The 12,022-nt window shown below is 45.1% G+C and overlaps 1 protein-coding gene across 1 annotated transcript in view; it reads left to right on the top strand.

Moving 5' to 3' along the window:
* The window catches only part of LOC139275146 (palmitoyltransferase ZDHHC20-B-like), a 143,717-nt gene that overhangs the window by 107,486 nt on the left and 24,209 nt on the right, over nucleotides 1-12,022 (top strand). The gene's annotated exons all lie outside the window — the stretch shown is intronic.

The following is a 12,022-nucleotide window of genomic DNA, read 5'->3' as shown; positions in this document are numbered from 1 at the left end:
CGCCTCTAGCCAAGCAGTTCCCGTACAGCTACAACACCGGCTTGTTTTATTTCGAATGGAAATAAATGCAACTGCTATTGTTGTGGAATTTCATGGAAAGCCTGTCTATTCAACTCGGTTTGTAATGGTTAAATATTCAGTAACGCTATTGCATTGCTCTACTAAAGGGTAATACAGGTAGAACCTCCGAAATCCGGAAACCTCGGGACCGAGGCCACTCCATTTTTTTTCCGGATTTCGGAACAGAAATCCGATACCCCCGAATCCGGAAACCCCTGGGCCGAGTTTCGGGTATTTCCGGATTTCGGAAACGGAATCCAAAGTTCCGAATCTGGAAACCCCTGGGCTGAGTATGAGGCTATAAGAAGGTTGGAGTGGGAAGGAAAAAGCTTGATTTTGCTTTAACAATGTATACTTATGATCGATACTATGGGTTGGAAATTCACCAACCTTGCACCTGTTTTTTTGGCACTATCTCGCTGTTTTTGGCGAAAAACTCCATGCAGTTTTAGAATAACTGCTAAAACAGTATTTCAACTCGTATCCTGATAGCTAAATGTAGACCATCGTGGCTATTCAACAAATACTGTTACCCCTACAGTTCTGAATAATCAGTGACTTGTGTGGTTCAAGAGCACAGTTATGAGTACATTGGCTCCTGCAGTCGCAAACAAACGGCATGCGTGCGGCGGCCCGGCCCAGCCCAGAAATCGGTGCAGTACCAGCCTGCAAGACCATCAGCAGGCCGGGGCCATTAGAGGGAGCAGCGTGCGGTGGCATACCACTGCAGGGAGCAGGAGGGCAACAGCTGATTGTAGCGTGGGCAGGTACAGCAGGAGCGGCGAGGTCGTAGAGGGATGTGATCGGGGCCCAGGAGAGTTGTGAGTTCGGGGCCCAGAAGAGCCGAGGGCCTGCCCACACTGCAATGTGTGCGCGCACTAGATCCATGCAACAGAACAGGTCTCCAGTCGTCTTGGTTAATCCTTGCCACTGGACCAAGACCTAGCTCTGTCAAGCCTGTGTGGTGGCTGGGGTGCAACGGCCACCACACGTTTTATATAAAAAAAAATTTAAAAATCCACGCACAGGCATCTTCCAACCTTCAGGATCTGGAATATCATTGAAACACCTGTGAACTCATCTGTTTTCGGCATGGAAGCAAGTCGTCCTCGTTTCGAAGGACTGCCGATGATGATGATGACGACGACACCGGCATCTACCTAACAATGTGGAAAACTGCCCAGGTATGTCCTGTCCATAAATAGCAGGGCAAATCCAATCCGGCCAATTACCGTCCCATCAGTCTACTCTCAATCATCAGCAAGGTGTCGCCAACAGTGCTATCAAGCAGCACTTACTCACTAATAACCTGCTCACCAATGCTCCATTTGGGTTCCACCAGGACCATTCGGTTCCTGACCTCATTACAGCCTCAGTCCAAACATGGACAAAAGAGCTGAATTCCAGAGGTGAGATGAGAGTGACTGCCATTGACATCAAGGCAGCATTTGACAGAGTGTGGCATCAAAGAGCCCTAGCAAAATTGAAATCAATGGGAATTGGGGGGAGGGTGGGGGGGAACTCTCTACTGGCTGGAGTCATACCTAGCACAAAGGAAGATGGTTGTGGTTGTTGGAGGTCAGTCATCACAATCCCAGGACATCGCTGCAGGAGTTCCTCGGGGCAGTGTCCTCGGCCCAACCATCTTCAGCTGCTTCATCAATGGCCGCCTCTCCATCATAATGTCAGAAGTGGAGATGTTTGCTGATGATTGCAGAGTATTCAGTTCGATTCGCAACTCCTCAGATAATGAAGCAGTCCATGCCCGCTTGCAGCAAGACCTGGACGACAATTCCGGCTTGGGCTGATGTGTGACGCGAATGTTACTTAGCACTTAAGTGCCAGGCAATGACTACCTTCAATAAGCGAGAGTCTAACCACCTCCATTTGATATTCAATGGCATTACCATTGTTAAAAATCCCCCAACATCAACATCCTGGGTGTGACCATTGACCAGGACCTTAACTGGACCAGCCACATAAATACTGTGGCAACAACAGCAGGTCAGAGGCTGGGTATTCTGTAGCGAGTATCTCACCACCTGACTCCTCAAAGCCCTTTCACCGTCTACAAGACACAAGTCAGGAGCGTGATGGAATACTCTCCACTTGGAGTGCAGCTCAAGCAACACTCCCATTCAGGACAAAGAAGCCCGCTTGATTGGCACCCCATCTACCACCTTCAACATTCACTCCCTCCACCACCGGCGAACCATGGCTGCAGGATGTACCATACAAGATGCACTGCAACAACTCGCCACAACCTCTACAGCAGCACCTCCCAAGCCCATGGCCTCTACCACCTAGAAGGACAAGGGCAGCAATTGCATGGGAGCACCATCACCTGCAAGTTCCTCTCCATGTTACCATCCTGACTTGGAAATATATTGCTGTTCCTTCATCGCTGGGTCAAAATCCTGGAACTCTCCCGAATAGCACCGTGGGAGTACCTTCACCACAAGGACTGCAGCGGTTCAAGAAGGTGGTTCACCACCACCTTCTCGAGGGCAATTAGGGATGGGCAATAAATGCTGGTCTTGCCAGCAATGCCCACATCTCACAACGAATTTTTTAAAAGAATAGATAATTTCCCAGTGCAAAGAGATACAGAAGTGAATCTCTGCTAAACAGTTTTGAGGTGCATTGTTTTAGCCCAAAAATGTAGATTTGTTTTAAAATGTTTTAGTGGAGTGGTCAAAGTACAAATATTTTTAAGTCCTTCACCAATATTCCCATCTCCAGTTAAAGACATGAATGAATTAATGTCGTATCTTGTCACCACTAACAGCCAAGTTAATTTTGACAAATGTGTGTACAATCATGTGTTTGTATAGAATGCCATTTATTGGGACTTAAACAGTGCACAAGACTGAGATTGATAGATTTTTGTTGGGTACAGATATCAAGGGATTATGGAACAAAGGCAGGTAAATGGAATTGAGGTAGTGATCCACCATTACCTAACTGAATGGCGGAACAGGCTTGCGGGGCTGAATAGCCTACTCCTGTTCCTATGTTCCTAATAGTGTCTGAAGGCAGTTGCCTTTTTCTCAGGTATTTGAAATCATGCTGTTAACTGGGTATTTTGTCTCTTTCCAACTCGGAACATTTTTCTGGCTATTTATGTAAACACACAGTTGAAAGCTGTATACTAATTTGGAAAAAAAGATGAAAAAATCATATTACACAATGGAAAGATTACAGAAAACATGGAAGTAGACTAAAAGATATTTTACAGGTGCAGATTAAAGCATCAGCGTGTCCAATATATATTAATGACTTGGATTAAGGAATAGAGAGTTGTATGTTCAAGTTTGTAGCTGATACTGTTTGAAGGCTCTATGTTATGTGGATGGGAGCAGGAAGTTGCAAAGGAACATAGACAGAGTAAGTTGGTGGACTAAACTATGGCAGATGGAGTTCAATGTGGAGGTGTGAGGTCATCAGAGGGCCCAAATTTGCCCAGGAGTTGCTCCGTTTTTTATTAAGCAACTTGATTTTTCTGGAGTATCTTAAAAATCCCCATTCTGCACATTCAATTTGCGCCAGTGTAAGGGTGAGTTAGTTAGCATTTTTTTTAGTTTAGTTTTTTTTTCTGTGCCTGTTTTGGCCATTTAAACCAGTTTGGACAGCTAATAGTTGCTGCAAAGTAACTTAGGCCAGCATATGTGGCCACTTAGAAAACCCTTGCGGAGAGTTAAGAAATCAGCGCAGGTAGCCAGAGATAGGGCGGGCGGGGGGGGGGGTGGTGGAGAGGACCTTGCAAAGCGGCAGGCCACTTGGCCCGGGATAGGGGCGGAACACTTTGGGTCCCACGCTGCAGGCACACATCATCACAATTGTGGGAGGAGCTACAGTGCATGCGCAAACGCTCTACTGCGCATGCGGACAGCTGCCAGCACTCTTTTAGGTGCAGGGTCCTAGCTCCACCTCCCAATGGACTCGCCATGCTGCGCCAAGCCCTGGGAGAGTTGGCAGAGGGGCCAGAATACGGGATATCTTTTTGGCGCCATTTTGAGCGCAGGAAGTCGGTGCACCTCACATAAGTGCGCTGTAAAAAAATGGAGGGCCAAATTTGGGCCCAGAGAAACTATGTTCTCTGACTGATGAATCGAGAGCAAGAGGACATAACCTTAAAATTAGAGCTGGCCATTTAGGAGTGAAATCAGGAAGCACTTTTTCACACCGGGTTATTGAAATCACTCCCAAAAAGCTGTGAATGCTGAGACAATTGAAATTTTGAAGATTTTGATAAACTTTAGTTGGGTAGGGGTATCGAGTAATTTGGAGCAAAGATGGATAAATGGAGTTGAGATACTGATCAGCCATGAAAAGAAGCTGCAGTCACTGCACTTCAAAAGTGCTTTCAGAGATTTCAACTATATGAATACAGAGTTTACCTTTTATATTAAATTTGGTATGTGGAGCTTGTGTTTCATTGGAAGGCTCATTATAAGTACCTGTTTCACTTATCAGTAGCACTGTAATGGCACCTCAATCTTAACTCACCAACATAGACACGATGGGCTGAATGGCCTCCTTCTGTGTTGTAATTTTGTATGAACTGTTAAGTTGTGTGATGCACTCTAGCTGATATTTATAAACTATATCAACATGATGGAAAAGTCTGGCCATGGGTTCCTACAAATTGCTCAAAATGCTTTTTGAAGAGTTTTTCCATCCTTCTTGTTTTTTCTCAGTAATTAATGTAGTAAATGAGGATTTGAACAAACTTTTTAAAGATTATGTATTTCACAATGCATGATTAAATTTCTCTGGTGTTTTTTAATACCGCCATTAAAGTTTTTACTTAAATGCCTCAGTCTCTCCTAAAAGCCGAGGCTTAGATTTAGATTTTTTTGCCCACAGGTGTGACTCTGAGCTGAATTTTAATTGTGCAGTCCGAGCATATAGAGTGTACCTAAATTCCCAAGATGCATAAGCACTGATGTTGTACTGCTGAGATTTATTTTTATTTAGCAATTTCTACCCAGTAGCTTTTCCTAAAATAATTTTGAAAAATAAGAGGACATATTTCAAAAGCTTTACTGAAGTAAAATTTATATATTTTTTTTTATGGCTACGTATAGTGACACCACTATTCCCAGCCACAACGAAGATGGTTGTGAACTTGCCCCGTGAATCACTGCTGTAAGTGACTAGGATTGATTTTACACACACAATTTGTATTATGTAACTATCCTCCACTCACTGCATTTTTCTGGAAAAATAACCTGGTCTTTATTAAGAGACTTTGCTGTAGTTACAGTCATGTATTCTGATTGCAAAAGTTTGTAGAGACTTTTTAAATAGACTCAGTTGGCTGAGTAAATACACTGCTGCAAGTCCTGCCCCGCCTCCGGCTCATTGGCTGACACTGTGGTGTCAATACTCACTTTATTTTTTAAATTTGGCTGTGTGAGAGAGTGCTACTCAACTGTTGTAGTTTTTGTTTTGCATTATGTAAACTTTAGAACATGTATATTAAGCTGAGGAGGAGAGCGAGATATTGAGGTCAAAGAGATGTTTAGAGAGAAAGTGTAGTTCTTTGCTTAATATTGGTTTAGTTTTCAAAATAAAAATGAGTTGAATTTTGAGGCCAACTAGTTAATCTCAAGCTGTTTTTCATTGACTAGAAATGTCAGTGTTGATTCTAATTTCTAACATCACTGAGGCAGGCAGGCATTTTCTTTCCTCACTTTAATTTGATTTAGATTTTTTCTTAAAAGTTGAATTCTGAAAGCAAACAATCTTGAGGGAAATAGATGGCAGAAGTGAAGAGAAAGTGGTTGAGGGTGAGTGGCCTCTGGCCTCTCGGCACCATCCCTGAAGAAGGAGGGGAAGCAAGCGAGAGTGGATGACAGGGTAATGGTGAGGTGAATGACAATGGAAGAAGTGAGAAATGGAAGTACAAGAGTTGAGTTGGTAGTATGCTGGAAGAGGTATTGGAGCGAGGGGATCATATGAAATGGGGTAGTGGGCAGTTGAAGGAATAAAGGGCTGTGCTGGAGTTGAGTGGCTGGGTGATGGGGGAAGGAAGAGGAAACATAGAAAATAGGTGCAGGAGTAGGCCATTCGGCCCTTCGAGCCTGCACCACCATTCAATAAGATCACGGCTGATCATTCACCTCAGTACCCCTTTCCTGCTTTCTCTCCATACCCCTTGATCCCTTTAGTCGTAAGGGCCATATCTAACTCCCTCTTGAATATATCCAATGAACTGGCATCAACAACTCTCTGCGGTCGGGAATTCCACAGGTTAACAACTCTGAGTGAAGAAGTTTCTCCTCATCTCAGTCCTAAACCCCTTATCCTTAGACGATGTCCCCTGGTTCTGGACTTCCCCAACATCGGGAACATTCTTCCTGCATCTAACCTGTCCAGTCCCCTCAGAATTTTATATGTTTCTATGAGGTTCCCTCTCATCCTACTAAACTCCAGTGAATCCAGGCCCAGTCGATTCAGTCTCTCCTCATATGTCAGTCCTGCCATCCCAGAAATCAGTCTGATGAACCTTCGCTGTACTCCCTTAATAGCAACAATGTCCTTTCTCAGATTAGGAGGCCAAAACTGAACACAATATTCCAGGTGAGGCCTCACTAAGGCCCTGTACAACTGCAGTAAGACCTCCCTGCTACTATAATCAAATCCCCTTGCTATGAAGACCAACATACCATTTGCCGCCTTCACCGCCCGATGTACCTGCATGCCAACTTTCAATGACTGATGTACCATGACACCCAGTTCTCATTGCAACTCCCCTTTTCCTAATCTGACACCATTCAGATAATATTCTGCCTTTGTGTTTTTGCCACCAAACTGGATAACCTCACATTTATCCACATTATACTGCATCTGCCAATCGTTTGCCCACTCACCTAACCTGTCCAAGTCTTTTAGCGTCCTCGTCACGGCTCACACCGCCACCCAGCTTGGTGTCATCTGCAAACTTGGAGATATTACGCTCAATTCCCTCATCCAAATCATTAATGTACATTGTAAATAGCTGGGGTCCCAGCACTGAGCCCTACTAGTCACTGCCTGCCATTCTGAAAAGGACCGGTTTATCCCGACTCTCTGCTTCCTGTCTGCCAACCAGTTCTCTATCCACGTCAGTACATTACCCCAAATACCATATGCTTTTATTTTGCACACTAATCTCTTGTGTCTGACCTTGTCAAAAGTCTTTTGAAAGTCCAGATACACCACATCCACTGGTTCTCCCTTGTCCACTCTACCAGTTACATCCTCACAAAATTCTGGATGATTTGTCGAGCAGGATTTCCCTTTCATAAATCCATGTCAGCATGCAGCTATTGATAGCTCCTTTCCCTGCCATACCACCCATCACTTCCCACTTTCCAGCCAAACTGTCCAGCCATTGACCCTCCATTCACCACGACATTTCTGCAGCTACCGATCTGCTCAACCACACCCTCACCACCACCTTTGATGCCCTAGTCCCTATTAAAACCTGTTATTCTCTCTTGCCCTGGCCATTCCTCCTGGTACGGCACTCGTCTTCGCTCCCTCAAGTCCAAAGGGCACAGACTTCAACGGATGTGGCAGACAACTGGTTTAACCATTCACTGCCAGGTCTGGCTGGACCATATGAAGCATTATCGGGTCCTACTCTTGTCTGCCAAAACTGCTCTATTCCAGGATCATTCGGGAATGCAAAGAGACCCCCTGGCTACTAATCTCTACTCCTAACCGTCTTCTTAAACCTCTCACCCCTGTCTCCACCACACTCACCTCCAACAAGTGTGAGGAGCTCATGGACTTCTTTGTCACCCGTCTCAAAAAAAAGAACAACCTTTGACCCCACTGTGCTTGCAAGCTACCGCCCCATCTCCAACTTCCCTTTCCTCTCCAAAGTCCCTGAACATGTCGCCTCCCAAATTCATGCCCATCTTTCCCGGAACTCCATGTTTGAATCCCTTCAATCTGGTTTCCGCCCCTGCCACAGTACCAAAACAGGTCTCATCAAAGTCCCAACTGACATCCTTTGTGACTGTGACAAAGGTAAACTATTCCTCGTCATCCTTCTCGACCTGTCTGTCTTTGACACAGTTGACCTCTCCAACCCCTCTCCACCATCGTCCAGCTGGGTGGGACTGTACTCGCCTGGTTCCATTCTTATCTATCTAATCGTAGCCAGAAAATCACCTGCATGGCTTCTCTTCCTACTCCTGCATCATTACCTGTGGTGTCCCCCAAGGATCTATCCTTGGCCCCCTCCTATTTCTCATCTATAAGCTGTCCCTTGGCGACATCATCCGAAAACACGATGTCAGTTTCCATATGTATGCTGACGATACCCAGCTCTACCTCACCACCACTTCTCTCAACCCCTCTACAGTTTCTAAATTGTCAGACTGCTTTTCCGACATCCAGTATTGGATGAGCAGAAATTGTCTCCAATTAAATATCGGGAAGACCGAAGCCATTGTTTTTGGTCCCCGCCACAAACTCCATTCCCTAGCCACCGACTCCATCCCTCTCCCTAATATCTATCTGTGGCTGAATCAGACTGTTCGCAACCTAGGTGTCAGATTTGACCCCGAAATGAACTTCCGGCCACATCCGCGGCATAACTAAAACCGTCTATTTCCACCTCCGTAACATTGCCCGTCTCCGCCCCTGCCTCAGCTCATCTGCTGCTGAAACCCTCATCCATGCCTTTGTTACTTAGACGTGACTAGTCCAATGCGCTCCTGGCTGGCCTCTCACAATCTACCCTACGTAAACTTGAGATCATCCAAAACTTGGCTGCTCACGTCCTAACTCGCACCAAGTCCCGTTCACCCATCACCCCTGTGCTCGCTGACCTACATTGGCTCCCAGTTAAGCAATGCCTCGATTTCAAATTTTCATCCTTGTTTACATATTCCACCATGGCCTCGCCCCTTCCTATCTCTGTAATCTTGTTCAGCCTCACAACCCCGCAAGATATCTGCGCTCCTCAAATTCTGACCTCTTGAGCATTCCTGATTATAACTGCCCAACTATCGGTGGCCGTACCTTCAGCTGTCTAGGCCCGAAGCTCTGCATCTCCCTCCCTAAACCTCTTCGCCACTCTAACTCTCTTTCCTCCTTTAAGATGCTTCTTAAAACCTACCTCTTTGATCAAGCTTTTGGTCATCTGCCGTAATTTCTTCTTATCTGGCTCGGTGTCAAATTAATTTTTTGTCTTAACACTCCTGTAAAGCACCTTGGGATGTTTTATTATGTTAAGGCTATATAAATACAAGTTGTTGTTGTAATCGGAAAGAAGAAAAAGAGGAATTTTGGCGAGTGAAGTAGCAGAGGATAGAGAGAGCGAGGGAGAGAAAGAAACAGCAACATGAAGGCATCAGAGACTGATAAGAGTGTTACCATATTCTCTGACTTGCTGTGGGAGATCAACTAGAATAATTAAAAAAGGATTGTGGGCAACGTGTATTTGTAGTGTATGGGAAAATGTACCTCGCACTGGAAACTATTTGCCACACTCCCACCTGATTGGTTTAATTTGTACCCTAGTAAATGAAGATGACTTGCTTAAATAGAAAATAATATCTGCCAATCCAAATTAAGTCAATCGAACTGTTCCAAATAAATTGATTTATTTCAACTGCCATGTTGTTTTCCTCAGCTGACTATATACAGATTTTTAAAAAAAAATACAATTTAACAAACTCAAAAACTTAAATGATTAAGGAACAAATATTTTTCAAATTATTCACATTCTATTGGAAATACATCTAGGGCCCAAACTTAGTCAAAGCCAAGGACCGCCAAGAGACCTGGCGATACTTTGCCAAGGAAATTCCTCTAAAAGTTATGCCAGTACCGCCCGGTGGCAAAAAACTGACTTACGCCGTGGATCTCGGCGGCAGCGGGCAGGAGCTCCCAATCTCGGCGGTAAATGCGATCCTCGCCAAAGTGCCGCCGAGGATTGGGTGGGGGGGGGGGCAACAGCTAAAAATAAAACTTTTAAAAAAAAAAACAATGGAAAACTTTCAGGGGACTCCATCCACATAAATCGCTGGAAAAGGTCTTGTTTACTGTCTGGGTTAGACCTGCCTTCACGCAGCTGCCGCCGACTCCCGCCCAGAGGAATCTGTCAGCTCTGTGGGCGGGAGGTCACTTATGCAACTTGCGCGCTAGCGGCCGTCAGTGCGCAGTTCCCAGCGGTACTCCCCTCCCGCCGGCGGCAGACCTAGAGGAATCTGTCACCGAGGGAAGACTGCTGAAAAAAACTCGTCAGCAGTGAGTAGTAAGGCCACCAATTACAGGCTCCTAAAGTTTTGCCCTACCAGCCTACCCTTTCTTATGGGAATGCAGCTTGAATTTTACTCTTTCTTTTCCTGAAGCTTGCATTGTTCAGCTAGACTTTTTTTTTGCTATTTAGATATATTCCAGGCTCTGCAGATGTGTGACTTAATTGCCCTGCTCAGTTGCTCAGTTGCTCACTCCGTGCTTTTCTCCTATAGAGGAATAATACCTGGGTGTGTTCTCAGGCTGCCACAGCCACGTTGTTTGCTCTTGATGCAGAACACCAAAGGGCAAAAAAACGTTAGTGGGAGTTGGGTACAGACCTCCCAACAGTAGTAGTGATGTTGGGGAGGGCATCAAACAGGAAATTAGGGGTGCATGCAATAAGGGTGCAGCAGTTATAATGGGTGACTTTAATATGCACATAGATTGGGCTAGCCAAACTGGAAGCAATACGGTGGAGGAGGATTTCCTGGAGTGCATAAGGGATGGTTTTCTAGACCAATATGTCGAGGAACCAACTAGGGGAGAGGCCATCTTAGACTGGGTGTTGTGTAATGAGAGAATATTAATTAGCAATCTCGTTGTGCGAGGCCCCTTGGGGAAGAGTGACCATAATATGGTGAAATTCTGCATTAGGATGGAGAATGAAACAGTTAATTCAGAGACCATGGTCCAGAACTTAAAGAAGGGTAACTTTGAAGGTATGAGGCGTGAATTGGCTAGGATAGATTGGCGAATGATACTGAAGGGGTTGACTGTGGATGGGCAATGGCAGACATTTAGAGACCGCATGGATGAACTACAACAATTGTACATTCCTGTCTGGCGTAAAAATAAAAAAGCGAAGGTGGCTCAACCGTGGCTATCAAGGGAAATCAGGGATAGTATTAAAGCCAAGGAAGTGGCATACAAATTGGCCAGAAATAGCAGCGAACCCGGAGACTGGGAGAAATTTAGAACTCAGCAGAGGAGGACAAAGGGTTTGATTAGGGCAGGGAAAATGGAGTACGAGAAGAAGCTTGCAGGGAACATTAAGATGGATTGCAAAAGTTTCGATAGATATGTAAAGAGAAAAAGGTTAGTAAAGACAAACGTAGGTCCCCTGCAGTCAGAATCCGGGGAAGTCATAACGGGGAACAAAGAAATGGCGGACCAATTGAACAAGTACTTTGGTTCAGTATTCACTAAGGAGGACACTAACAACCTTCCGGATATAAGAGGGGTCAGAGAGTCTAGTAAGGAGGAGGAACTGAGGGAAATCCTTATTAGTCGGGAAATTGTGTTGGGGAAATTGATGGAATTAAAGGCCGATAAATCCCCAGGGCCTGATGGACTGCATCCCAGAGTACTTAAGGAGGTGGCCTTGGAAATAGCGGATGCATTGAGTCATTTTCCAACATTCCATAGACTCTGGATCAGTTCCTATGGAGTGGAGGATAGCCAATGTAACCCCACTTTTTAAAAAAGGAGGGAGAGAGAAAACAGGGAATTATAGACCGGTCAGCCTGACATCAGTAGTGGGTAAGATGATGGAATCAATTATTAAGGATGTCATAGCAGCGCATTTGGAAAGAGGTGACATGATAGGTCCAAGTCAGCATGGATTTGTGAAAGGGAAATCATGCTTGACAAATCTTCTGGAATTTTTTGAGGATGTTTCCAGTAGAGTGGATGTGGCATATTTGGACTTTCAGAAGAC

Source organism: Pristiophorus japonicus, chromosome 10 (assembly GCF_044704955.1).
Source record: "Pristiophorus japonicus isolate sPriJap1 chromosome 10, sPriJap1.hap1, whole genome shotgun sequence".
NCBI classification, from domain to species: domain Eukaryota; kingdom Metazoa; phylum Chordata; class Chondrichthyes; family Pristiophoridae; genus Pristiophorus; species Pristiophorus japonicus.
Note: the sequence above shows the minus strand (reverse complement) of the source record. Positions and strands in the feature narration are given on the sequence as shown.